Source organism: Lissotriton vulgaris, chromosome 11 (assembly GCF_964263255.1).
Source record: "Lissotriton vulgaris chromosome 11, aLisVul1.2, whole genome shotgun sequence".
Lineage (NCBI taxonomy): Eukaryota > Metazoa > Chordata > Amphibia > Caudata > Salamandridae > Lissotriton > Lissotriton vulgaris.
In genome coordinates this window covers 966030618-966056493 of record NC_141699.1, presented here as the reverse complement: position 1 = coordinate 966056493, position 25876 = coordinate 966030618, and positions in this window count along the sequence as shown.

Here is a 25876-nt window from a genome sequence, read left to right as displayed (position 1 = left end):
AAAGGAGGTGTTGATGATGTCCCGCAGGTGGGGTGCGATGACAGCGTCGGCCTTGTTGAAGACGTGGTGAGGGCAGGGGTCGGTCGGAGATCCGGAGTAGATGGAGTTCATCGTGCGGACGGTGTCTTCGGCGCTGATCGGAGTCCAGGCGTGGAGGGTGGTGGTGGGGGCGGTGGTTCGGTCGTGGTGTTCGTCGGTTGAGTGCTGAAGCTGTTGTGTATGTCTGCGATCTTGTTGTGGAAGTAGGAGGCGAGGGAGTTGCAGAGGTCTTGCGAAGGGGTGATGTCGTTGTTTCCGGCGTTGGGGTTGGAGAGCTCTTTGACGATGTTGAAGAGTTCCTTGCTGTTGTGTGCGTTGTTGTCCAGTCGTTCCTTGAATGCAGTTTTCTTGGTGGCGTGGATGAGTTGGTGGTGTTTTCGGGTGGCGAGCTTGAGGGCAGTCATGTTGTCCGGTGTTGGGTCTCTGCGCCAGGTTCTCTCGAGGGCTCGGCAGTTCTTCTTGGAGCTCTTGAGTTCGTCGGTGAACCATGGGGCTTTCTTGCTACCGGGTCTGCTGGGCGGGGTCCTCAGGGGGGCGAGCTCATCTGCGCAGTCGCTGATCCACTTTGTGAGGTTGGTGGCCGCCTGGCTAGGGTTCGTTGTGCTGGTGGGAGGGTTCATGCTCAGGGAGGACGCGAGCTGGTCGGCTGTGATCTTGTTCCAGCTCCTGCGTGCAACCTGTTGCTGGTGGTGGTGGATCGTGGTCCTTGCGAAGCTGAAGTGGACGCAGCTGTGGTCCATCCAGTGGAGTCCGGTGGCGTGGCTGAAGGCGATGTCTTTGCTGGATGAGAAGACGGGGTCGAGTGTGTGTCCGGCGTAGTGGGTGGGGGTGGTCACCAGCTGCTTGAGTCCCAGGTTGGCGAGGTTGTCCAGCAGGGTGGTGGTGTTGCGGTCGTTGTTGTTCTCCACGTGGAAGTTGAGGTCCCCGAGGAGGATGTAGTCAGCGGAGCAGAGGGCGTGCGGGCTGATGAAGTCGGCGATGTCTTCGCTGAATTGTGTGCGTTGTCCCGGGGGTCTGTAGATGAGGGTGCCTCTGAGGGTGGTCTTGGGGTTGATGTGGACCTGAAAGTGCAGGTGCTCGGCGGTTGCGAGGGTGTCGTCGGTGTTGGTCGTGATGCGGATGGTGTTCCTGTGGACGATGGCGATGCCTCCTCCGGTGTGGTTGATGCGGTCCCTTCGGATGATCTTGTAGCCGTCTGGGATGGCGATGGCTATGTCGGGCGCTGAAGAGGCATTCATCCAGGTTTCCGTGAGGAAGGCGACGTCTGGTGACGTTGTGTCGAGCAGGTTCCAGATCTCGACGGCGTGTCTGTGGACGGAGCGGGTGTTGAGCAGGATGCACTTCAGGTGGTAGCTGCTGTTGCTCGTCGAGGTCTTGAGCACTGCTGGAGTGGTGCAGGTCCGGATGCAGGTGAACTTGCAGGCGTTGCAGCAGAAGGGTCCGTGGGTGCGTCTCGGGTTGGCTCGGTAGCAGCCCGGGAGTCGGCCGGCGTTGAGGGCGTTGAGTTCGGTGGCGTCGTAGGTCCGGTGGGTGGGCTGGTGACGGCAGGGGCCAGGGGTCCTGGCACTGGGCGCGGTCCAGGCGCGGATGGGCGCAGACGGGCTTACCTTCGGCGCTCAGTCGGTGCTCCCGCTGCGCGCGTCCGCTGCGCGCGTCCGCTGCGCGGTCGCTCCGGGGGCGTCATAAGAAGGGAGCCGGGAGGGAGGGTCCGCTGGGAGACGGGGAGCGCGTGGGCCAATCGGCAGGCAGGCAGCAGGTAGGAGGCAGGCAGAGCAGGCGGGGAGCGTGGGGGAAACCAGGCCGAGGAGGGCGCAGTGGTCGCTCCTGATCCGAGGTCAGGGTCCCCTTAAGAAGGGAGCCGGGGCGGAGGGTCCGCTGGGAGGCGGGGAGCGCATGGGCCAATCGGCAGGCGGGGGGGCGGGGTCGCGGCAAGAACCGGTGCGAAAATCTATGCGGGCGGACAAGAGCTATATTGATTTCTGTGATGCACGTATATGGGTTTACTTCCCGTGAACCAGTCAGAGAGGTAGACACTTTGATATCCTTGAGTCTCAAGCAACAGGAGGCAAGCCAACAAGCCCTTGGAGCACACCTGGATGTAGAATCAGAGTCCAGCTCTCTCGTTTAGCACAGTCAGAGAGCAGCAGGCAGCAGGGCAGCATAAGAGAGAACCCTTCCAGGTCAGCCGCCAGATGCTCACGCATTTGGCACTGCGTACATGGGGAGACCTGTACCTTCAGGGAACCTTCAAAACGTCTGCACAGTTCTTTGGGGATCATTCCCCATCAGTTATGGACACCTTTCTGTATGTCCGCTTACGTCAGAACGTGAAGGCTGTCACCCCAAACTTCCCGGACGAACCAGAGACGGTACAGCCCCTCCACACCCTCCTCCAAACCGACTCTCCTAAGCATGTTGTCTCGCTATTATATAAACACACTCAGGCAGCCGGTTCCCCGCCTGCGTTACGAGCTAGACATGACTGGGTCGCTGATCTACAGACCCAAATGACTGATGACCAATGTACGGAGAGCTGTGCCCATGCTGTAGCCGTAACAGGCAATGCTCGCCTCCGCCTTATACACTTCAAATTTTTACATAGACTTTACTATACCCCAGCCAAACTATGTCGTTATAGGCTCCGAGAGGATGACAGGTGTGCTCGATGCGGGGCAGAGGGTGCAGACTTTTTCCATCTCGCATGGGCATGCCACAGGGTGACTGCCTACTGGGAGGAGGTATTCGCGGCCGTATCGGACATGATTGGCGTATCTGTGTCTCCCTGCCCTAAGATAGCACTGTTGGGACAGACTGACCTTCCTATGCAAGCCCATCGTAAATTCTTTGCTTTGAGTTTCCTCATAGCGAAACGACATGTGGCGTGCCGCTGGGGACGTGGTTACGCGCCCAAATTCAAAGACTGGCTCGCGACAATGTCTACCTGGCAAGACCAACAGCATAATTATGCCGAACTCCTACCCCTCAAGTCAAGGCCTAAAGACATATGGGGCCCACTTACTGCGTATCTTCTGCGACGCCAGGCTCTTGCGTCCGGGGACTCGGACACTCCAGACAGAGGGGAAGCTTCCGGATCGCCCCGTCTTGGGCCTCACTCCTAATCTTTCACTGCCACACTGCCCCTTGGGTTCCTAGGGGGGTTGAGGTTGCATGCTCCGCCACCCACTCCCTCGCTCTCCTTATGTTGGCCTGATTGGAACGTCATGACCCTGCTACACTTGTTACTCCTCTCGCCTCTGGTGCTCCCTGCCCCTCCGCCCCCCCTCCCCCCCTCCCCCCCTGGTGTCCTTCACCCCCCCTCCTTGGTCCCTGGCTTGGGCATTAAGGGGATCATTGGTACTGTACAGGCGGTCCGTGGGGGCTGGATGTTCACCTCTTGGCATCTTTGCTACAATTCTTGGCGGGATGGGGGCGGCGGGAGACGGGGGCTAAGACTGGATTCGTCGACCACACCAGACCGCAGAACCACACAATTGCGCTGTTGTTGACTGTTGTTGTTTGGGGGAGGGGGGGAGAAAAACCAATGAAAAAGAAAGCCTCAGGCATTCACTGTCTTCTATCTGCTTACACCTCCGATTTTGCTTGAATGCTGCCACACACAGCTCCTTCTAGTTTTTTCAACGCTGCCGGCCCTGAGGGGTTGTAGGCGGCTTGCTGTGTCAGTAGTTATCCTCTTAATCTACACCGCATGCTACACTCTGGGATAGCTGCCGGCCTGCGCCTGCAGGATGTAGGCGTTTACAGCTGTGTACCTGATAACTGCTTCAAAAAAAAAAACCCTTCCAGGTCAGCAGTCCAGCAATGACTCCTTTGAGCAGCACAGCAGTTCTTCTGACAGAGATTCAGTTGTAGATCCAGACGGGTTTGATCTGGTACGGTCGGAAAACCGAGAACTTATACCCAATGTGCCTTTCAAGTGTGGATGACTTTAAAAAGTGCCTCTGAAGTGCACAGGTATCCATGTCAAATCAGTCCTGCCTGCCAGGCTATCTGTGGGGAGTAATCAGCCACTATATATTGAAGTGTAAGTGTGAACCCCTTCCTCCCTTCCTGCCCTGGAAGAGTCATCAGAATGCAGATGTATGTAGATGGGCACTCAGTCAAACCTAGCCTTCATGTGTTTGCCGCTGGATGGAGGGAGTGCACAAAGTGTAGCTGTCACCCAGCCCAGGTAGGTAATGAAGACAGGCTCCATGGCACACAGAACAGTAAGAGCACAGAAATCTTAAGCTGTGCCTGGACAATAATGTAAACAAGGCCAACACTCGAGTGGGTAGTTGGCTAAGAGAAGATGTGAACCAGATTGCTCCTCCAGTCAAGCAAACGTTGCAGAGACAAAAGCCCTCAGCTGAGTGGCTCAATGATGAACTCTTGGCTGCAAAAAAGAAGTGCAAGTGGTTGGAGTGCCTCTGGTGAAAAGCTATGACTCTGGCTGTAAGTTAAATATCAAGACAGCGTTTAAAGTGTACCGCCCTTCTCATAACTCAGAATCCACATTGTTGCTCACCTCTGAATTGAGAAGGAAGATTATGGATGAGGATAACACTGCAGCCATTCTTATGCTCAATCTCAGTGCCGCATTTGACACTGTATCCCACAATATCTTGGTCAAGTGGCTCTGGGATAGTGGCTTCAGTGGTAGTGCTTTGCAGTGGGTGGCCTCATTCCTGCAGGGCGAACTTTCCACGTATCACAACACCCTTTTTCAGTCATTAATTCATCCCTTACAGCAAGGAGTGCCTCAAGGCTCGTCCCTGAGCCCAACTAATTTTAATGTTTATGTGAGCCCTTTAGCTAGAGTCATTGAGCAGTATGGTTTTACTGCGATCTTATACACTGATGACACTCAGCTTGTCACCATGCTGTCTCATAACAGTGAACAGATGCCATCCTCTATACGTGTGTGCTTGTCTGATGTTGTCATTTGGATGGACTTCAATTATCTAAAACTGAATACTAAGAAAACCGAGGTCTTGATATTGGGTAGATACCTGAATACATGGTCTAATGCATGGTAGCCAGAAAATGTTGGCCTCCTACCAACGCCCAAGATCAAGGTCAAGAATCTAGGCAGCTGTTTTGGTGACAACCTTCCGTTTGATGCCCAGATCAATGCTCTCTCAGGAAAGTTATTTGGGGTTTTGAGATGCCTTAAAAAAAATCTTTCACTTTCTTCCTGAGGCTGCACAAATGATGGTAGTCCAGGCAATGTTTACTTCCAGATTGGATTACTGCAATATTTTGTATTTAGATGTCACCAAATTGTGTCTGAATAGGTTTTAATGCATGCAAAACATGTCAGCCCGCATACTGCTGGGGCTCTCGGGGTGTGTCTCTATTAGTACAGCACTTTGGAATCTTGACTGGTTGCTAGAAATCCATTTAAGGCTCTCTGCTACTATCACAAAGCGCTTTCCGGCTAAGGCCCCACCTATCTATGGGACATAATCACTTCCTACATACCAAATAGAACTCTAAGACTGGCTGTGGTGAAACTGGCCTCTGTTCCCCAGGGTTAGGAAAGCGAGACTTGGGGGCTGCCCCTTTAAACACTTGACTCTTAAAATCTGGAACTCTTTACCTGTGGAACTTCGGCTGTTTCTCTGTGAACTGATTGTCAGAAAGATAGTGAAAACATTGTTGTTCTGCATCCGCTAGGTTCTTTTGGTGTGCTTAAGTTACAGTACTCTGCTTCCTAGCCATGGGACACTTCAGGTGAAGTAAAATTGAGCTTTACAAATGACATTATTAATATTATTAGAAATATCCACTTTGTAAAAGCGGCATTTCTAAAACAGTAAAGTTAAATCCAACTTTACCAGGAAAGAGGATTTATCATCACAACTCCAAATATATAAAACATGATCCAGCTAATCCTTCCTAATCAGGAATCACAACTTAAAGATATTTTAAGGAATTTCCGAAGCTAGCCTATGAGAGGAGTAGGCCTCACAGCAGTGAAAAACAAATGTGGGGGCATATTATCAATAGGCTGAGATAAATAACGCAAAGAGCACTTAGCACTTTTTTGTTTATTGTCGTCTATAGCTGGAATTTATTGCTCGGTTAGCTCGTTATTAACAACGTGTATCACTGAAGCGATAAAAATTCCAGCGATAGAGGTGATATTGCCATTTTCCATGGAACAACGCTGGTTTTCCAGTGATGTTCCATGGAAAATAGAGATATCCTTGATGATAGGGCCTCTGGTCTTAGCCACACAATCCACCCCCCATGTAAGGTAAGCCTTTGTCTGGAATTTAACAGATATTAAATTCCAGTGTTAATGCCCAGTTAGCGCAAAGAAAAACAGCGCTAAACCGGACGGGACTTCGTTGTAAATACAGCGAAGCAACGGTACTGATATTTTATGATTTAGTTGTAAGGGGCACGCCTACCTTGCATCTCATTAGCCATGCGAGGTCAGGCGATAGGGGACCTTGCATTAAGGCAAGGAAACATGCGCTAGTGTGTCTTTGCTGATAGTGCAATGCTATTATCGCCGCTTTTCGGCCGAAAACAGACGCTATAGCGGGGATAATGGGCATGATATTATGCCCCTTAGTTCTTTGTCACTTCCAGTACATGTAAAATAAAAAATAAAAAGTCCTACCTTTTACTTACACAGCACCCTCCCCTTTGGGCTCCTTGGTGGTGACACATGTGTAATAAAAGGGGAGTTTACAGCTTGGCAAGTATTTTTAAATGTCAAGTTGAGGTGGCAGTAAACGGCACATACTGGCCCTGCTGTGGGAGGCCTGAGACATGGATAAGGGCTACTTATGTGGGCTGCCCAATCAGTGCTGTAGGCCCACTAGTAGCCTTAAATTGACATGCCCTGAGCACATGTAGTGCACTTTACTAGGGACTTATAAGTACATTAAATATGCCATTTAGGTATAGGCCAATGTTCCTATATTTTATGGAGAGAGCACAAGCACTTTAGCACTAGCTTAGCAGTGGTAAATTGTGCTTAGACATAAAGCCAGAAAAAAAAAGTAGAGAACAATGGAGCGAGGCAAGCAAAAAGTTGTGGAAAGATCACCCCAAGGCTGTCAGGTCTAATAATGCTTATATCAGGTTTTTATCAGCTAGTGCACGTTTTATGAAGCTGCTCCGAAATAAGAAAGCATTAAAAAACTGAATTTTATCCTGTTTTCCATATTCTTAAAATTATTAACAAAATATGTGCCAACTGATGAAAAATGTAGCTATCATCAACACTAATAACAAAACTGAGCTGGTGATCAACCTCATTAGTCACAGAAACCTAACTGCAACTGTGCAACGAAGATGCGCAAAGTAGCTTCTATGGTGCCCGAAAACTGAGATGAACTCAAATGCAGGTGACATATTGTTGGAACTTTGAATAATTTTGCATCAACACTCAGAGCAAGAGAGAGAAAGAAAAATAAGGGAGGAAGGTGAAATAGAGAAAGATAGGAAATCACTGACAAAGAAGAATGAAAAAACACCCATGAGATTTAAGTAAGCAAACAGGGGACTGACACACAAAACATTTTCAACTGGTGCTACTTCATGTCCTTGGTGGTAAGTTAAAGCAGTGGTCGGTGCAAATACCTTTTACCACTGTATGATAGAAGCAGATTTCTGGTGGTGGTAATGCTTTGCAAGAGTGTTTGCGCACACTTGTTGTGCTGTACTGTGGGTTGTGTGTATGCTTTGGTTTGGACTTGTTTGTGTTGCGTCTTGTGTGTTGTTTAGTTGTGCTGTTTTGTGTATGTTATTGTCTTAAGTTCTGTTATTTACAATAAATGTTGCTACATTTGCAGCCCAAAGTAGCGCATGCTGTTAAAATTTCCCAAAAACAAACACCCAGTGTTTAAGCCAAAATTAAGGTAGTAAAATAGCACTGCTCCAGTTTTTCAACTATTTAAGACACAGTCAGCCCAAAACTGTGACAGCGACCTGCCTTTAATTGGCACTTTAGTGCTCACTTTGTGTGGCACAGCCAGGAAGTGTACAGTAATCGAAGAAAGAGGCACAAGGTGAAATCAAGACAAGCCTCTCCACGTATTTATTTATTTCATTACAGATGTATTACTGGCTAATTTGCCTTACTTCACCCAGCAGGGAAATGTAGAGAGAAAACCCATATTGAGGCACCTCAGCCACTTGCCTTGGTGGCCTAAAGACCAATGTCAATTATTTAGGCATAAATTAAACTATAATTTTGATTGAGGTTTAGATTAAAAGTCATGGATGGAGTCCACATTGGCTTTGCCACCTCTGAAGAATTATCCTCTATTTTCTGACATCTGGTAAACTGGCATATTAAACTCATAATTATCTTGCAGGAAAGAGAACATGAACTACTGGAAAGCGCCAGCACATTTATCATTGGTCTGAGTGGAAAGGAAAATAAGAAACCGGTGAAAACACATGGGAAAATAATTCTCGACTGCCTGTTATAAATCCATATTTTTAATTCCAATGTCTGGGTGTTTTTTTCACTCGAATCTGCACTCTCGCAGGGCCGAAGGGCATTATTTACCTGAAGAGTTCAGGCGGTGTTGTGTTACCATATGTCAAACAATTTGTAATAATTGTCTGTCTCCTGACAAGAAACATAAAGAACACAAACTAAACGCTTCCCAGTGATAAAGATTTAAATGGCCCAAATGAATGACTTCCATTCAAGAGGCAGCACATGTTTTGAACTTAATGCTTTTTGCAGAAGTAAAATAAACATTGAGGGGCCAGCACTCATGCATTGATTGCATTACCACTGCCTACGCATGGATCCTTTGTGGCAATGAGCTTCTAATTCACAGCTGGCATTCATCGAAGGCACTTTTTAATAATCATCATTTAACTTCTGTGAATGGGCAAGGTAAATGAGGGCTTAATTCACTTTATTTTACTTTACTTAACTACATTAACAAAGTTAAATTCGAAGACATCTTTGAAACGTCATTTTATATTATTTTAAATAAATGGCACGCTCAATTTTCCAACTGGCTGCCAAAATCAAATAGGAGATTACTTGGTTGATAACATTAAAGGGTTTTTCTTGAGAGGCCTCTTTGAGTGCATCCTTGTGATAATTTACATTATGTAAGCGCTTCCGCCAGGGGTGTAAACTATGGTATTATTAGTAACAAATCCTTCTGCGGAGGGGGCCGATTTTCTTTTACACTTGAAACGAATGTTACCCCACCAACTAGTTCAAGAGAGTGCTAGATAAGCTCCTAAAACACAGAAGAGCAGAATCGTACATTGTTAAAACAACATCAATAACAAGGGGGCATATTACCAAGCAATTACGATAATTATCGCTATTGCTTGGTTAGAGACAAAAATTTACCGCTGAGCTGCAGCGATTTTTATCGCAGATAAACCTTGGTATTACCAAGGTTTATCGCAAATGCGATAAAAATCGGTCGCAATGCATGAATATCGCTGAAAAGTCGGCGATATTCATGCATTACCGAGCTAATGCTCTTAGCCATGTTATCCACCTCCCATTGGATAACATGGCTAAGAACTGCTCAGGGCAGGTGTTAGCTTTTTGGAGAAATTCGCGCTTAGCGCGAATATCTCCAAAAGTTGGAAATAGGAGATAGCGATGTTAGCGACTGTTTCCAGTCGCTAACATCTTTGCATGTCATTAGTGATAAATATAACTGACATGCAAAGTGGGGCCCAAGATGGCCGCTATCTCCTACTAGCTGTCGCTAACTGGTGTTAGCGACAGCTAGGTAATGGGGAGATAATTTTATCTCCGCTTTCTTGGCTTTGAAAAGCCAAAAAAGCGGAGATAAACCCCCTTGATAATATGCCCCCTGGTAACTTGTTTGATATATTAATCATTCTGTTCCATTCTATTCTTTTCAATTCTGTTCTAGTCTATTCTATATTATACGAAACTGTATTAGAGTATACTATGCAAACTATACTATTAGGTGTGGCACAATACTAAACTGTGCTGCATTGTACTATACTGTGCTTCTGGATAGGAGTCTACTATATGCTATATTTTGCACAATATTATACTGCTCTGTTCTTCACTGGGCTCCAATATACTGCACTCTATTGTACTATGCCGTACTATACTATATCATACTACAGTGTACTATATTTGTATGCTATACTCACTTAAGTGATTGTACTTGTACTATACAGTGCTTCTCGATATGAGTCTACAATTTGATACATTGCACAATAGTATATTATACTGTACTGTACTTCACTGGGCTTAAATATACTGCACTCTATTGTACTATGCCGTATTATACCATATTGTACTACAGTGTACTATATTTGTATGCTATACTCACTTAAGTGATTGTACTTGCACTATACAGTGCTTCTCGATATGAGTCTACAATATGCTATGTAGCGCAATATTATATTATACTGTACTGTACTTCACTGTGCTCTAATGTACTGCACTCCATTGTAATATGCCGTACTATACCATGTTATACTACAGTGTACTATATTTATATGCTATACTCACTTAAGTGATTGTACTTGTACTATACAGTGCTTCTCAAAATGAGTCTACAATATGCTATATTGCACAATACTGTATTATACGGTACTGTACACCACTGGGCTCCAGTATGCCGTATTATACTATATACTACTCCAGTGTCCTATATTTGTATGCTGTACTCACTCAAGTGATTGTACTTGTACTACACAGTGCTTCTCAAAATGAGTCTACAATGTGCTATATTGCACAATACCATATTATACTGTACAGTACTTCACTGCGCTCCAATATACTGCACTCTATTGTACTATGACATACTATACTATATCATAATACAGTGTACTATATTTGTATGTTATGCTGACTTGAGTGAATGGACTTGTACTATACTGTGCTTCTCAATATGAGTCTACAATGTGCTATGTTGCACAATACTGTATTATACTGTAATGTACTTCACTGGCCTCCAATATACTGCACTCTATTGTACTATGACGTACTATACTATATCTTACGCTATACTCAAATTATTTTTTTGAGTGTGTCGAACAGAATCTACTATGTACAAATGCAAACTGCCAAACAGTTGTATTAGGTACTTCCCTGGCATCTCACTCCGAATTCCATCATGCTGCTTACTTGTCTCACCAACTTTATATTGAAATCTGTTGCATAACATTTGACTCATGCTCCAAGGCTTATTTAAACATTAAGAAGACTATATAGACAAAGGCAATTTTGTATTTGAGTATACGTTTTGATCCTGTGCACAGATCTGCAACAAAACTGGCAAAAGTTTGGCAAAGTCATTCGAGGTCCGAAATACCAATTTTGGTGAATATCTGGTTAGGTGGAAAAAAATCTTATGTTTTCTCAGTTTACCTCTCATAGCAAATTTTGCTCACATACAGTCCAAACCAGTGAATAGATTTACACCAAACTTGTTACAAAAGTAGAACTTAACTAAGAAAGCATTCTTTTGGCTAGTTTGTTGTAAATCCATTAAATAGTTCTAAGTACTTTTGGAGACATTTTTCATTCCCAGCCTTCGATTGGTTCAACATTTCAGGTACCTTAAGAGGTCACCCCCCATGGAAGTGACTGGTAAACATGCATGCTATGCTCAGCCACACATGGGCATGTGCAGAGATGCAGTGCAGCTTGTAGGCGGTGGGCTATGTGTGTATGGAAGCCCTTAAGCAGGAGGTAATAGAAGAACACAGAAGGTAGCAGTAGTCTGTCCTTCGTCCGTTGTCGGAGTGGGTTTTGATGGTCTAGAAGGCCTGGTGTGATACTGTGACCCTATTTCCAAACTACTATGAAAGAGATTTAGCTCCAGCTCACATGGAGATCAAGGTATGCTTCCACCATAGTATGTTGGCATTACATTTTGGAACCCATTTGGCTGGCTTAGTTCTTCTGGTCTCATCAGTCTCATCTGCATTGCTAGGGTTTTTTAGGAACCTCCTTGATAGGCTTTTTAGCATTGCAGCATATACCCCGTATACAGCAGCAGTATGTTTACAGGGGTATTACACAAAGAATGAGATGGAGCCCAACATGACAAACCACGTCTTCATATCCTCCAACTTGCCACTGTTATGTGATGTTATGTTATAACTTTTTATATAGCGCACGGCTGCCCCAGCAAAGGGGTGTCCCGGCGCTTATCAAGAGAAGAAAAGGGGCAGGTGCAGACGATGAACAAGAGTGAGTAACATGATCAGCCCTAACAGAAGAGATGAGTCTTGATTGCCTTTCTGAAGGCCAGGAGGTCATTTAAGTCACGTATCTGCGATGGTAAGGCATTCCAGAGTTTTTCGGCCAAATACCGGAAGGAGCGTCCTCCCATCCGGGCGCTCTTTATTCGAGGAACCGTAGCTAGATTCTGACCTTCTGATCTAAGGGATCTCCGGGGAGTGTACATAGTCATTAGGGGGCATAGCATGGGCGGTGAGGCATTTTTCAAAATATTAAAAGCAAGACACAAAGTCTTGAAATGAATTCTCTTCTCCACAGGGAGCCAATGGAGCTTTAAGAGGGTGCTGGTCACTGATTTGAACCGGGGAAGCCCGGTCAGGGCCCGCGCAGCTGCATTTTGAACACGGTGCAGACGCCCCTTCTCCGTCTGGTTGGCCCCCAGGAACAGAGAGCTCGTGTAGTCTAGCCGCGAAAGAATGGCGGACAGCACCACGAGCTGGCGCGTAGGGGGTCAAAGAAATTCAGTACTGGCTTAAGATTCCGCAAAATTCCGAAGCACGTGGCGGCAACTTTCTTCGTATGCGTGACAAAGCTTAGCGAAGAGTCAAACCAGACTCCAAGGTTTTTAACTTCGCTGTCTCATTATAAAAAAATATTGTGCATTATCCTGATTGTCCTTTGGTGAAAATATGTCACTATGAATGCCATTGTGTTTAAGCATCTAGGTCGTTGTTGACTGTTGCTATTAGAGCAGACACCAAGATTGTGCAATCAATAGAGTAGACCTCCAGGGTCTTAAGTCTCTCTATGATGCCCGCAAACCCAGGGATAACAAAGAGCCCTAGCCCTTGCAGTGTGGGGCCCAACAAGCTCTATGATCCTGGGGGAGGGCTTTAGCCCTCTCTCAAGTGGATTACCACAGCGCAGAAAACAAAGTGCGGAAGCTGCTGCTCAACTCGAGCTGAAGAAGGCAACACTAGATGGGCCCCTTTCCAGCTGTCTATTATATTTTAGAAGGCAGAGGGGCCACTCCAGAGTGGGGGTTGCCTAACAGCTCACCTGCACTCAGAGTACGCTATGCACAGAGCACCAACCTTTACTTTCACTTTCTGTCCTTCAGTCATCTCGGTTTCACACATGCAGAATGCCAAGAAAACTGAGGGGCATATTTATGAGCTCCTTTGCATCACTCTTGCACCACACAACATAGTGCATGAGCAACACCACTGAAAAATAAGGTTTATGATGCCACTCAAGGACACCTTTCATGGCCCTGCGTCGCTTCATAAATCTTGAGTAATGTAACACAGAGCAAGACTGTAGGTTTTCCAGCTGCTAAAAGCTTTTTGGCCAAAGAACTGAAAGCTTCTCCTTGCTTAAGTGGGGATGCAGCTTCTGTGATTGCCTATTGGTTGGCAACGGACAGCGGGTTGGGAGCATGATTTGTTGTGGCACAGGGTGGTTGTGCTGGAAGCATTACCTTGTGTAAAGTTTTAAGGAGCACTTTTGTAATGAGGGCTCTCATTTCCTTCATTATTGGAGTCCCTCAACACTTGTGAAGTCTCAGGAAACTAAAGGGGCAGGGGAAGCGGTCATACACTAGATCTCCCGGAATGGCAACGCGTAGCATCCATGATGGGTGTGTTTAAATCTGAGGCAGATGACAGTATGTCCATGCACTGTGAATTTGCACTATGTTTATTCATGGACACACCAGCATTATAAACTGTTTATACACAGGCAAATATGGATGAACATGATAGATCCTTGTTCTTGTCATTGTGTTGTTGACCAAGGAGGAGGTGCATGAGGCCATGTTCCCAGAAAGTTGGGAAGTACTCTGACTTTGAGTGTACTGACAACTGATGGAGGTTCTTGTGAGCTAGCATGTCATTCAATGCCAGAGGCCCATGGTGTGCCTGGCTGTCCTACACCAAGGTACTTACAGCCTTAGTATCTGCCTTCATGGTAGCCCCAAATATAATCCCGGAGAGTGACTAAACTGTAAGGTAACAGGCATGCACACAATCACAAATGTATGCAAACATTCTCACACACAGAAATACAGAAACGGATATGTAACCAACCAAGCACAGCCCAGTCACTACAGCTATTTTTTTTTCAACTCACCCTGCCTTCTGCTCTGGATTAGGCCAACTCACCTCGCTGGAGGGTGCTCCTACACCTTGAGTTCTTGCTACTCAGTGCATTGCAGGCCTTATTGGGTTGACATTGGGTGTGATTGACTACTCAGGGCCTGAAGTTTACCCAGTCACCATTCAACTATATTTGCATGGTGATTCGTGTTCCTACAGTCTCTGCACTGTCAATCCCACTGTAAGTAGGAGAGCAGGATCTACCAATGGCTTTGGAACAAGGACCTACATCACCACGTAGGAGATTTGAAGGCAGCAAATTCATTCATTTATATTAGCTATCGTTCTGGCACTTTATTGATCCATTTTTATCCATCTATCTCCCTCTATGCCCTTCTCCCTGTCCCAAACTGTCTCTGTGTTTAAGAAGGTCAATTGAGTTCCCAGGTTGTGAACCAGTGCTTGTTTGTTGACAGTATCTATAGATGCAGTGAGGCTGGGTGGCAATAGCATTAGAGTGCAGGCTCATTCCTCGCAGTGGCTAAGAGTCAATCAACAACTCCTAGAAGGGTGCCAGTCTTAGTGCTGCATTATTCCTGAGCCTGGTGGGGTAGCCTTTTAAGAGTTTATTTCTACTGATCTAATCTTCTGCTGAACAGAGAGACCCTGCTGCCATAAAATGTATCTGGGTGATGAGGCACTAGTTGGAGAGGGAGATATTTGTCCTGAGGGAAATGTTGCCAAGGTACGAGGGCATCTCCTTTGGGGAATTTTGCAATGTTTGATGGAACACTGATGTCTTGAGGGGTGATAGTTTAGAGCAGGATTCTCCAAAGTCGGTCCTGGATCAATGCAAGCTTTTTAGCATATCTCCATTTAAATAAAGGGAGTTATCTTAAAAACCTGGCATGTATCCAGCCCTCCAAGACCGACTTTGGAGAGCTCTGGTTTAGAGGGAGATGTGAATGTCAGTGAGTGAGAGGAAACTGAAGGCTTTTCACTTGGGAGCATAACTAGGGGGACGGGAAGCAGGTGGTTGTTCAATCAATCAATCAATCATTACATTTCTAAAGCGCGCAACATACCCGTTAGGGTCTCAAGGCGCTAGGGGGGTGCCGCTACTTATCGAAGAGCCAGGTCTTGAGGAGTCTTCTGAAGGCCAGTAGGTCCTGAGTCTGTTGTAAGTTGGTTGGGAGGGTGTTCCAGGTCTTGGCGGCGAGGTAGGAGCAGGATCTTCTGCCGGCTGTGGTTTTCCGGACGCGAGGGACTGTGGCGAGGGCGAGGTTGGCTGAGCTGAGGCTTCAGGAGGGGGTGTGGAAGCTGAGTCGGTTGTTGAGGTAGGTAGTCCCGGTGTTGTGGGGTGCTTTGTGTGCGTGGAAGAGGAGCTTGAAGGTGATCCTCTTGTTGACGGGGAGCCAGTGCAGGCCTCTCAGGTGGGGTGTGATGTGGCTGCAAAGGGGGACGTCGAGGATCAGTCGAGCTGAGGCGTTCTGCACTCGTTATAGTCGTCTCAGGAGCTTGTTAGTAGTTCCTGAGTAGAGGGCGTTCCCGTAGTCGAGTCGGCTGGTGACGAGGGCTTGGGTGACGGTCTTTCTCGTGTCGATAGGGATCCATTTGAAGATTCTGCAGAGCATTCGGAGGGTGTTGAAGCAGTATGCGGAGACGGTGTTGACTTGCCTGGTCATGGAGAGGGTGGAGTCGAGGATGACCCCCAGGTTGCGTGCGTGGTCCGTGGGTTTCGGGGCTGTGCCTAGTGAAGAGGGCCACCAGGAGTCCTCCCAGGCCGATGGGGCGGGTCCGAGGATGAGGACCTCCATCTTGTCTGAGTTCAGCTTCAGTCTGCTGTACTTCATCTAGTCGGCTACGGCCCTCATTCCTCTGTGGAGGTTAGCTTTGGCAGTGTGGGGGTCTTCGGTGAGGGATATGATCAGCTGGGTGTCGTCGGCGTAGGAGATGATGTTGAGGTTATATTGTCGTGCGACGTGGGCGAGAGGAGCAATGTAGATATTGAACAGCGTTGGGCTGAGGGAGGATCCCTGTGGAACACCGCAGATGATCTCGGTGGTTTTTGAGTGAAAGGGTGGGAGGCAGACGCTCTGGGTTCTTCCGGAGAGGAAGGATGTGGTCCAGGCCTGGAGTCGTGTTGATAGGGTGCGGTGGGAGACTGTGTCAAAGGCTGCTGATAGGTCCAGGAGGATGAGGGCGGCTGTCTCTCCTTTGTCCATCAGGGTCCTGATGTCATCAGTGGCGGCGATGAGGGCGGTCTCGGTGCTGTGGTTGCTGCAAAAGCCGGATTGGGAGGGGTCCAGGATACTGTTGTCTTCAAGGTAGCGGGTGAGCTGTTTGTTGACGATCTTCTCTGTTACTTTCACCGGGAATGGGACCAGGGAGATGGGCCGGAAGTTCTTGAGGTCCTTGGGGTCCGCCTTGGGTTTCTTCAGAAGTGCGTTGATCTCGGCATGCTTCCAAATTTCTGTGTAGGTGGCTGTCTCGAAGGAGCAGTTGATGGTTTTCCGGAGGTGGGGCGCGATTGTAGTGCTGGCCTTGTTGAAGACGTGGTGAGGGCAGGGGTCCAATGGGGAACCAGAGTGGATGGATTTCATGGTTTTGATGGTGTCTTCGTCGCTAATGCTGGACCAGGTGGTCAGGTGGTTGGTGCGGGTGGTGTTCACAGGGGCGGTGGACTCGGTGGTGGGTGCGGGGAGGTCGGAGTTGAAGCTTTCGTTGATGTCGGTGATCTTGCTGTGAAAGAAGGTGGCCAGGGAGTCGCACAGGTCTTGTGATGGTGGGATGTCGTTGGTGTTGGAGAGTTCTTTCACGATGCTGAAGAGCTCTGTGGTGTTGTGTGCGTTGTTGTCCAGTCGGTACTTGAAGGCGGTCTTCTTGGCGGTCCTGATGAGTTGGTGGTGTTTGCAAGTGGCGCTCTTTAGGGCTGTGTGGCTGTCATGTTCAGTCGTGGAGCCATTTCTTCTCCAGCTTCCGGCAGGTGCGCTTGGAGGTCCGGAGGTCTTCAGTGAACCATGTGGCTTTCTTGTTGGTGTGGTTGGTTGTGGAGGTCTTGAGAGGGGCAAGGGTGTTGATCCACTGTGTGAGGTTGGCTGTGGCGGTGTCTGGGTCAGTGGGGTCGGTGGGTGGTCTCCGGGAGAGGGTGGTCGTCAGTTGGTCTTAAGTGACCTTGCCCCAGCAGCGGCGCAGCAGCTGTTGGGTGCGGTGGTGTGTGGTGGGTTTCCTGAAGGTGAAGTGGACGCATCTGTGGTCAGTCCAGTGGGGTTCAGTGGTGCGGTTGAAGGAGATGTGGGGGCTTGCAGTGAAGATGGGGTCCAGTGTGTGTCCGTCAGCGTGGGTGGGAGTCGTCACAAGTTGTTTGAGTTCGAGGTTGGCTAGGTTGTCGATCAGGGAGGTGGATTTGGCGTTGTTGTTATTCTTGAAGTGGAAGTTCAGGTTCCCATAGGAGAATGTAGTCCGTGGAGGCGAGGGCGTGGGTGCTGATGAGGTCGGTGGTGGTGTCGCTGAACTGTGGTCAGGGTCCGGGAGGTCTGTAGATGAGTGTTCCTCTGAGGGTGGTGTTGGGGTCAGTGTGAATCTGGAAGTGCATGTGCTCGGCGGTGGCGTGGGTGTCATCGGTGTTAGTTGAGATTGTGAAGGAGTCTTTGTGGACGATTGCGATTCCCCCTCCTACTCCATTTGTCGCAGTCTTTACAGGAGATCTTGTAGCCCTGTGGGATGGCTATGGCGATGTCTGGTGCTGAGGTGGCTTTCAGTCAGGTCTCCGTCACGAAGGCGACATCGGGGCGGTGGAGTCTAGGAGGTCCCAGAGTTCGATGGAGTGCTTGCGAGCGGAGCGGGTGTTGAGGAGAATGCAGCGGAGGTGGTTGGGTTCTTTGGCTGGTGTTTTGGTGGGCTGGATGCTGGTGTAGCTGCATTTGCGGCAGGTGAAGAGTCCTTGGGTGCGTTTCGGGGTTGCCCGGTAGCAGGGGAGGGCTCGTCCAGTGTTGAGTGCGTGGAGGGTGTTGGAGTCGTAGTGTAGTCTGGCGTAGCGGGGGGTGCGGAGTCCAGGGGTTCTGGCACTGGGCGCGGTCCGGGCGCAGACGGGCACAGACGAGCTTGCCTCTGGCGTGCCTACAGCGCACCAGCGGCGCGCCTGCTGCACGCGTCCGCTGCGCGCGTCCGCTGCGCTTCCGTAGGGCGACCTCCATAAATGGCGAAGTGGGAAGGAGGAGCAGCTGGGAGGTGGGAGCGGGGTAGCCAATGGGCGGTAGAGGGAGGGGTACAGAAGAGAAAAGGGGGTGGTCCGCAGGGGATGAGACCGGAACACAGAAGGACTGACCGTTCGTTACAAACAGACCCCATCATCTCCAACTTGCAACAGGACAATATCGATTTAAATTAAGATTCCTATTGACTTATCTTCTACTGGATCCCCGCTTATCCGGCATACTTATATCATAAACAGATCATAACGGGCGCTGAATACGAGCACTAGATATCACCAGGAAGGTTACTCCTACTTTTTAAATCTGGAACAGGATAGAATGTCCTTTACAGTCATCTGATCAAGCAGCTTTTCTGAACACATCAACTCCCTAGAATAACACAGTTGACATCATACCGGTCGTAACTACAGTGTGTTTCCAGCTTATAACAAAGTATCAATGTGTTATAGATAGCAAATACAGAATTCCTGAGGAAGGCTAACCGCCGAAACGCGTTGAAGAGGAATTGGTTCTGTATTTCAACAAAAGACTGATCAACTCATTGACATTTATCTGTGTTTGTAATTTATTGATTTGTACATATGGTCATTGGTTATAGGATGCTTTCTGTATAGTTACAAAATATGTAATGTTTTTATACATAAAAAAATATAGATATAAATATGTGAACAAACTTTTTGATACAACACAATAAAATTAAACAAAAAATAGTTTATATACAAATTCACTAGTACCTGAATCTTCTTTCAGCGTCTTAACTGGGTAACTTAAATCCTTGCACATAACCCGGTGCAAATTCCTTTTTTCTAAAAAGTATAGATTCCCTGCTAGGGTTTATCCTGTAAGGTAGGGGCCCCCTATTTTCATACTAAGGAGTCTAGGAGGTCCCAGAGTTTGATGGAGTGCTTGCGAGCGGAGCAGGTGTTGAGGAGAATGCAGCGGAGGTGGTTGGGTTCTTTGGCTGGTGTTTTGGTGGGCTGAATGCTGGTGTAGCTGCATTTGCGGCAAGTGAAGAGTCCTTGGGTGCGTTTCGGGGTGGCCCGGTAGCAGGGGAGGGCTTGTCCGGTGTTGAGTGCGTGGAGGATGTTGGAGTCGTAGTGTAGTCTGGCGTAGCAGGGGGTGCGGAGTCCAGGGGTTCTGGCGCTGGGCGCGGTCCGGGCGCAGACGGGCTTGCCTCTGGCGTGCCTACAGCGCACCAGCGGCGCGCCCGCTGCGCGCGTCCGCTGCGCTTCCGTGGGGCGACCTCCATAAATGGCGAAGTGGGAAGGAGGAGCAGCTGGGAGGTGGGAGCGGGGTGGCCAATGGGCGGTAGAGGGAGGGGTACAGAAGAGAAAAGGGGGTGGGCCGCAGGGGAGCAGCGGCGGGGAGAGGGGGGGAAAGGCGGTGGGAAACACAGTCACGTGGAACACAGAATCGGCAAAATACTGGTAACTAAACAAAAAACACACAGATACTGGCAAACAATTGTGGTAACTAAACAAAAAACACACAGATACTGGCAGACAGGCACTCAGCTGGCAAAAGTGCAAGAGACACAAGCACTGGGCGATCAGCGCCGCTCAGGACCGAGGCAGCAGCTGAGGGCTCACGGCAGCAGCGGAGGGGGCCGGAGTCCTGGGCACCCACAGAAGGGGGAGCCGCGTGGTGTGTGGAGCGACCGGCCCTGCAAGCAGGGTCAAGGGTTCCAGCTTACCACCGTACGGCGACCTCCATAAATGGCCAAGTGGCCATTTACTGTGGTACACTCTGTGGTACAGAGTACTGTCAGTGTGTTTCCAATTGTGTTAATTTTCTCAGTGAAGAAGTAATTGATCACGTTTCATTTGTCTGCTGTCTAAGGGATTGGAGTGTCTGGTAGGGGATGGCACAGTGCATCTGAAATGTCTTCTGTTTGTCATTTTGGGGATGTTAGCCTGGTTTCAGGTGCCTTGGGTCCACTGACAAGGAATATGTATGCAAAACACAGTTTTTGATTGGGTAAGGCAATGGGGGGCCTTTGACTACCCCCTTATCTTTCTGTGTATTGAGCTTTTGTTCACTGAGTTATCTTGGGACTACCACGGTGATTAAAGTTTGATTTGGGGGATCACAAAGTTAGAGGTGTGTATAAGTATGCATGTTGTTTTAGAGTGGTATTGTATTCATTGATTATTATTTTTACATCAGTGAAGGCTTATGTGAGTTGGAAAGCTGGATGAGTTCTTCTTGGAGAGAGTCTATGGGGAGAATTTGAAGAAGAAATACGTTTCTTCGTACATTGGTATGAAGATGGGAAAAGGGGGTTGCAAGGAGGTCAGCCCATTCCAGATGTGTAAGGGGTATACTTGAGATTGAATGTAAGATTGATGTCCAAGTTGTTGAGGGTTTGTTTAGGGAGGCTTACTTAGCTTTCTTGGTGGTAGAGATTGAAGATTTAAGGAATGTCGTGTAGGCATGTTTTATAAAGGCAGAAATCATGATGCCTGACATTTCTCCTGTGAATTCCTTGCTTCTGGATTGGTAGATACGAATGAAGGTGACAGGCTAGGATACAGAGGGGGGAACTAGAAGACGAGGAGTTCAAATGGCTTGAATATTGCTGGTTAACCAAAGGTGCATGGCTAGATGAAGTTATGAATGACAGCAAGAACACCACCTTTCTTACGCATGAGTTCTGCCCACTGCAGCCAATGGAATGGGGACATTTTGGACCTCATTTACAAGGCCATTGCGTCGCAGGAGTGTCACTTTTTTTAAAGCGCTGGCAGCGCAGGGTGCCGGCCCATATTTACAAGGCCGAGTAAAGCCACCTTGCGTGACCTTTCATGACTTTGAAACTATGGGACCCTTTCACGCATTACTCTGCCTGAAAGGGGCATTCCATGTTTGTTGCTGTGGGTGTTTACACGCAACATCCATGGAACCTGACACATTCCCAGATTTACCAATTTTGCAAAGCTTGAAATGCATCAGAGTCCTACGTCTCTCCAGGGGTGGAGTAGGAGTGGTGCAACAAGGAGAAATACATACTTGTATTTCTCCTCATTGCTCTTTCTATGCATGCTGCATTCTGCAGCAAGCGTAGAAAGAAGAAAATTCCATCAATGATTATTTTTGTGCAGGAAGGTGTCCCTTTGTGCACAAAAACAATCATCCCCACAATGCAGGCACCCTTACAACATGATGCAAGGGTGCCTGAAAGCGTTCACCAGTACAAGGGAAAGCACACGGATACGTTGTATTGTTGTTAATACAACACATCACTGTGCTTTTAAAATTATGCAGCTTGGCACAGCAAAATGGCTGGCTGTGCTGCATTTTTTTTTGTGAATGAAGCACTGAATGTTTAGTGACTTGAACATGAACCACGGGGCATATTATCAAGGGGGTTTATCTCCGCTTTTTTGGCTTTAAAAGCCTAGAAAGCGGAGATAAAATGATCTCCCTATTACCTAGCTGTCGCTAACACCAGTTAGCGACAGCTAGTAGGAGATAGCGACCATCTTGGGCCCCACTTTGCATGTCAGTGATATTTATCACTAATGACATGCAAAGTGGGCGTGCCAAGATGTTAGCGACTGGAAACAGTCTCTAACATCGCTATCTCCTATTACCAACTTTTGGAGATATTCGCGCTAAGCGCGAATATCTCCAAAAGCTAACACCTGCCCCTGAGCAGTTCTTAGCCATGTTATCCAATGGTAGGTGGATAACATGGCTAAGAGTATTAGCTCGGTAATGCATGGATATCGCTGACTTTTCAGCGATATTCATTCATTGCGGCCGATTTTTATCGCATTTGCGTTAAACCTTGGTAATACCAAGGTTTATCTGCGATAAAAATCGCAGCAGGTCGGCGATACATTTTTGTCTCTAACCAAGCAATAGCGATAATTATCGCTATTGCTTGGTAATATGCCCCCTAATTTCTGTAAAGAGAACGATGAAGAATGCAAGTAGTTTTGTGATGTTTCTGATATCAGGGACATGGAGTACTGACAAATGTATATTGATGAGCATAAGGAGGAAGATGTGTTTTTGTGGTTTAAGTATAGGATGTGCATTGCATGCTAGAACTTTGCCAAGCAAATGCGATGTGAGTTTTGATCTGGGTCTGAGTGTGGGATTAAGTGAGGTATATGGTTTGTGAGGTATATGGTGACTGTCATTTACATGGAAGAAGAGGTTCTTTTCTGAGACTATTCTCAGTCCTAAAAACATAATCAGGAAGAACACTTGACCTCGAGTGCCATTTACCATGGACGTATCATGGACGTGCGGGCAGCTCAAACCCTGGCAGTGGATGTTTTGGAAGGTTGGAAAGGAAGGGTTGGGCTGACTGGGTGTTGGCTGTAATGGCTTCTGGGGTGTTTTTGCCCCTTAGCCTTCATAGACTGGTCATGTTTGCAAGTGTGGGAAGGCAGGAAAGGGCAGGGAGGAGGCTGATTGGCTGGTGGAGAGTAGAAGTGTTGTCAGGCTGGCCTTTTCACCTTCTGGGTGTGCAGTGCTCATCAAACGTTGCTGACTGGCAGGAGGGTGAGTCGGTGTGTTGGTTGAGGCTGGCCACTTTGTCAGTCCAACTTTTGTGGCCTTGATGTAGCTTCTGTCCCCAGAACCAATGCATCTCTGTACCGATATCATTACATTTTTCCAAAGATTGCTCTCCTCAAGCACTTATATAAATGTGCTATGATGATCACAAGAATATGGTCGTTGAGTCCATCTTTTTCAAATGTTTTGAAAAGTCTGGTTAGAATATTGGGAAATGGAACACTATATGGGCACATTGTGCCTTTAAAGAGTCCTGACATGTTTTCTGAAGTATACCAATAAGTATAATGGGGATGTTGTAGCTCTGTTGTGTGTCTGGCTGTTACCCATTCAAATTACACCTCTGTGTCTCCTTTGATCGAGGTTGAGCACTCTGTGGCATAGTTGTAGCTTGCAGGCAATATGTGCGGAACAAGCCTAATATTTTAATTTACACTATGGCAATAGCTGTGACTGAGGTAGAAAAAGTGACATCTTCACTTGTAAGACCTATACTTACAAGGTAGTATGCTACAATTACTAACATTGGACCCTGATCAGACCCAGGCACTAACATATTTCATCCCTTTGAGCATCTGTTTCTCAATTGATCAGCGCCACTGTCACAAAGGGAAGCAGACTAGAAAGTTTAAGCACCATGCACATGTATTGGAATAACTTTAGCAGATCTTGGGTGCATGCTTACATATAACTTTATTAGCCAGAAAAAAAACAATCAGATCTGCTACTGGAAGAGGGGCTCAACGAATAGAACACTTGCACTAACAAATGCAGTGATCTGAAGGTCAAGAGTTTGAATACTAGCAAGGTAGACTCAGACTTACATCTTGGTGAGGTCATTAACTTCAGTAACGCAAATTAAACAAAATTAACAGTGCTTAGAAATACAGAGGAGTGGCATGAAGCGCTATGTAAGTGCAAGTTACTATTATAATAGAACCATATTATCAAATACTGTATTTTATTTTACTAATCATTAATTTTCATGGGTTAATGACTTTCAAAGGGACAGTAATGTGCATATCGAATTAGGCACTGCATTTCTTGCGACAAACATATTTGACCATAAATTGTTTGTATCAAGATGGCAGTTTTCTGAAAGGCACAAGATTTCCTTCTGCTGAGAAATATTGCTTCTGACAGCCCCTTAACTACTGGGATAATCTCTAAGTTCCCCTTTCAGAACAGTCTGTAAAACATGATTACTAGTTAAAAAAACACAGACTGCTAGCATATTTATCAGAACTGTCATAATACAGGATCAAACTTCACCTGACACCTTTTGGAAAGACTTTGGATTGACCATTAATTGCAATAAGTGGCTGATGTTTATGCTTCAGCTGGTAACTGAACTACTTCTAGGAACTCCCTTTTTTTGCAGCTAGGGTAAACAAAGGTCAGGAGTTTTAGCGACTTGCTTAAGGTCGTATAATTTGATGAATGGAGGAGCTACGTTCTCCTATGCATAGCTACAAGCCAACTTAGACAATAACACACTCAAATGAGGCACTATTTCTTACCACCTGGTACGAGTGAAAACACTAAATGGACAACTATCAAAATAGTAAAATTTTAAACTGCACGTGATAACGAAAGCACTAGGGTTTAGATTTCTGTGATTTAGCATCAAGGTTGCGTCACTTTTGTGGTGCATTCCTGACACAAAATCTCTTTGGGAATCTACTAATTTCATTACTTTTATTTTCTGTTTTATATAGCATGTACTGGATCCGAAAGTATCGGAGCACCACTTACATTACACAAGGACACATAATATTTTTGCAGGCACAGGGAGATTAAGGGGCAGATTTACAAGAACCTGACTCATCTGTAGAGGTGCGTCAGTTTCCCTGCACCAGCCTGCGATACCCTTGCTCCACCATGGATGCCCCGTATTTACAGTACAGTGCACAATGGCGCATGGATTTACAGATGCGTCAGAAATTCTGACGCATCTGTTGTGCCAAAATGTCACTCATTGCTGGAGTCGTGCCACAGCCACGATCAACTCTAGCAATGCTTGTTGAGGCTTATACTTATTGTACTACACCATTCCTTACTCATCCCTTCAGAAATTGAGTAATGGTGATCAGCATTTGATTATATTGGACGCATTATATTGTTTTGACGCTGTGGCGTCCTGGAAGTGGCGCAGTGAAATCTTATAGACTTCACTGCTTCACTTCTACGAGGCTCCTGTGTGGGAACGCCCAACCTGGGCCGCATTGTTTTCGCTGCAAATGTGTCGCAAGGGGCTTGTAAATATGCCCCTATGTGATTTGACCAGAATCACAGGATGTTGAGCCAATGGCAAGACTCGTGCCCGGTTCACCAGTTGCAAAGTCAGCAGCTCTGGCCGTTGCACCACATCCTTTCCACTTTGTGTGGTTTTGCATGGTTTAGTAAATGCAAAGTAACACAACATAGGGCATGGTGTCCCTTCCTCCACAAAAACAATTCTGCCTGCTATACAGGCACCTTGGACTTTGGTGCTAGGGTGCCTGCATTGGCGCTAGGCAGCATGCAGTGCCCTAGCACAAGGAGGGAGCTGAAATGCTCTGTATTTTTGTAAATAGCATACATTTATGCTCTCTCCCTTTCACGTAGTGCATCACAGCACGTTCCCTCGTTGCGCTGTATTGTATGGAATAATAGTAAAGGTGCTCCAGAGTTTTTAAGGGAGGAGTGACCATTTAATTTTAATTTCGTTTTCAGTAGATTTCATTTCCAGCTGCATATCTCTCACCAAGTTACCCTGAAGACCGTTTCCTAAAGGCGGTATTGAATTAGGTTTTTCTGAGACCACCAACAGACAG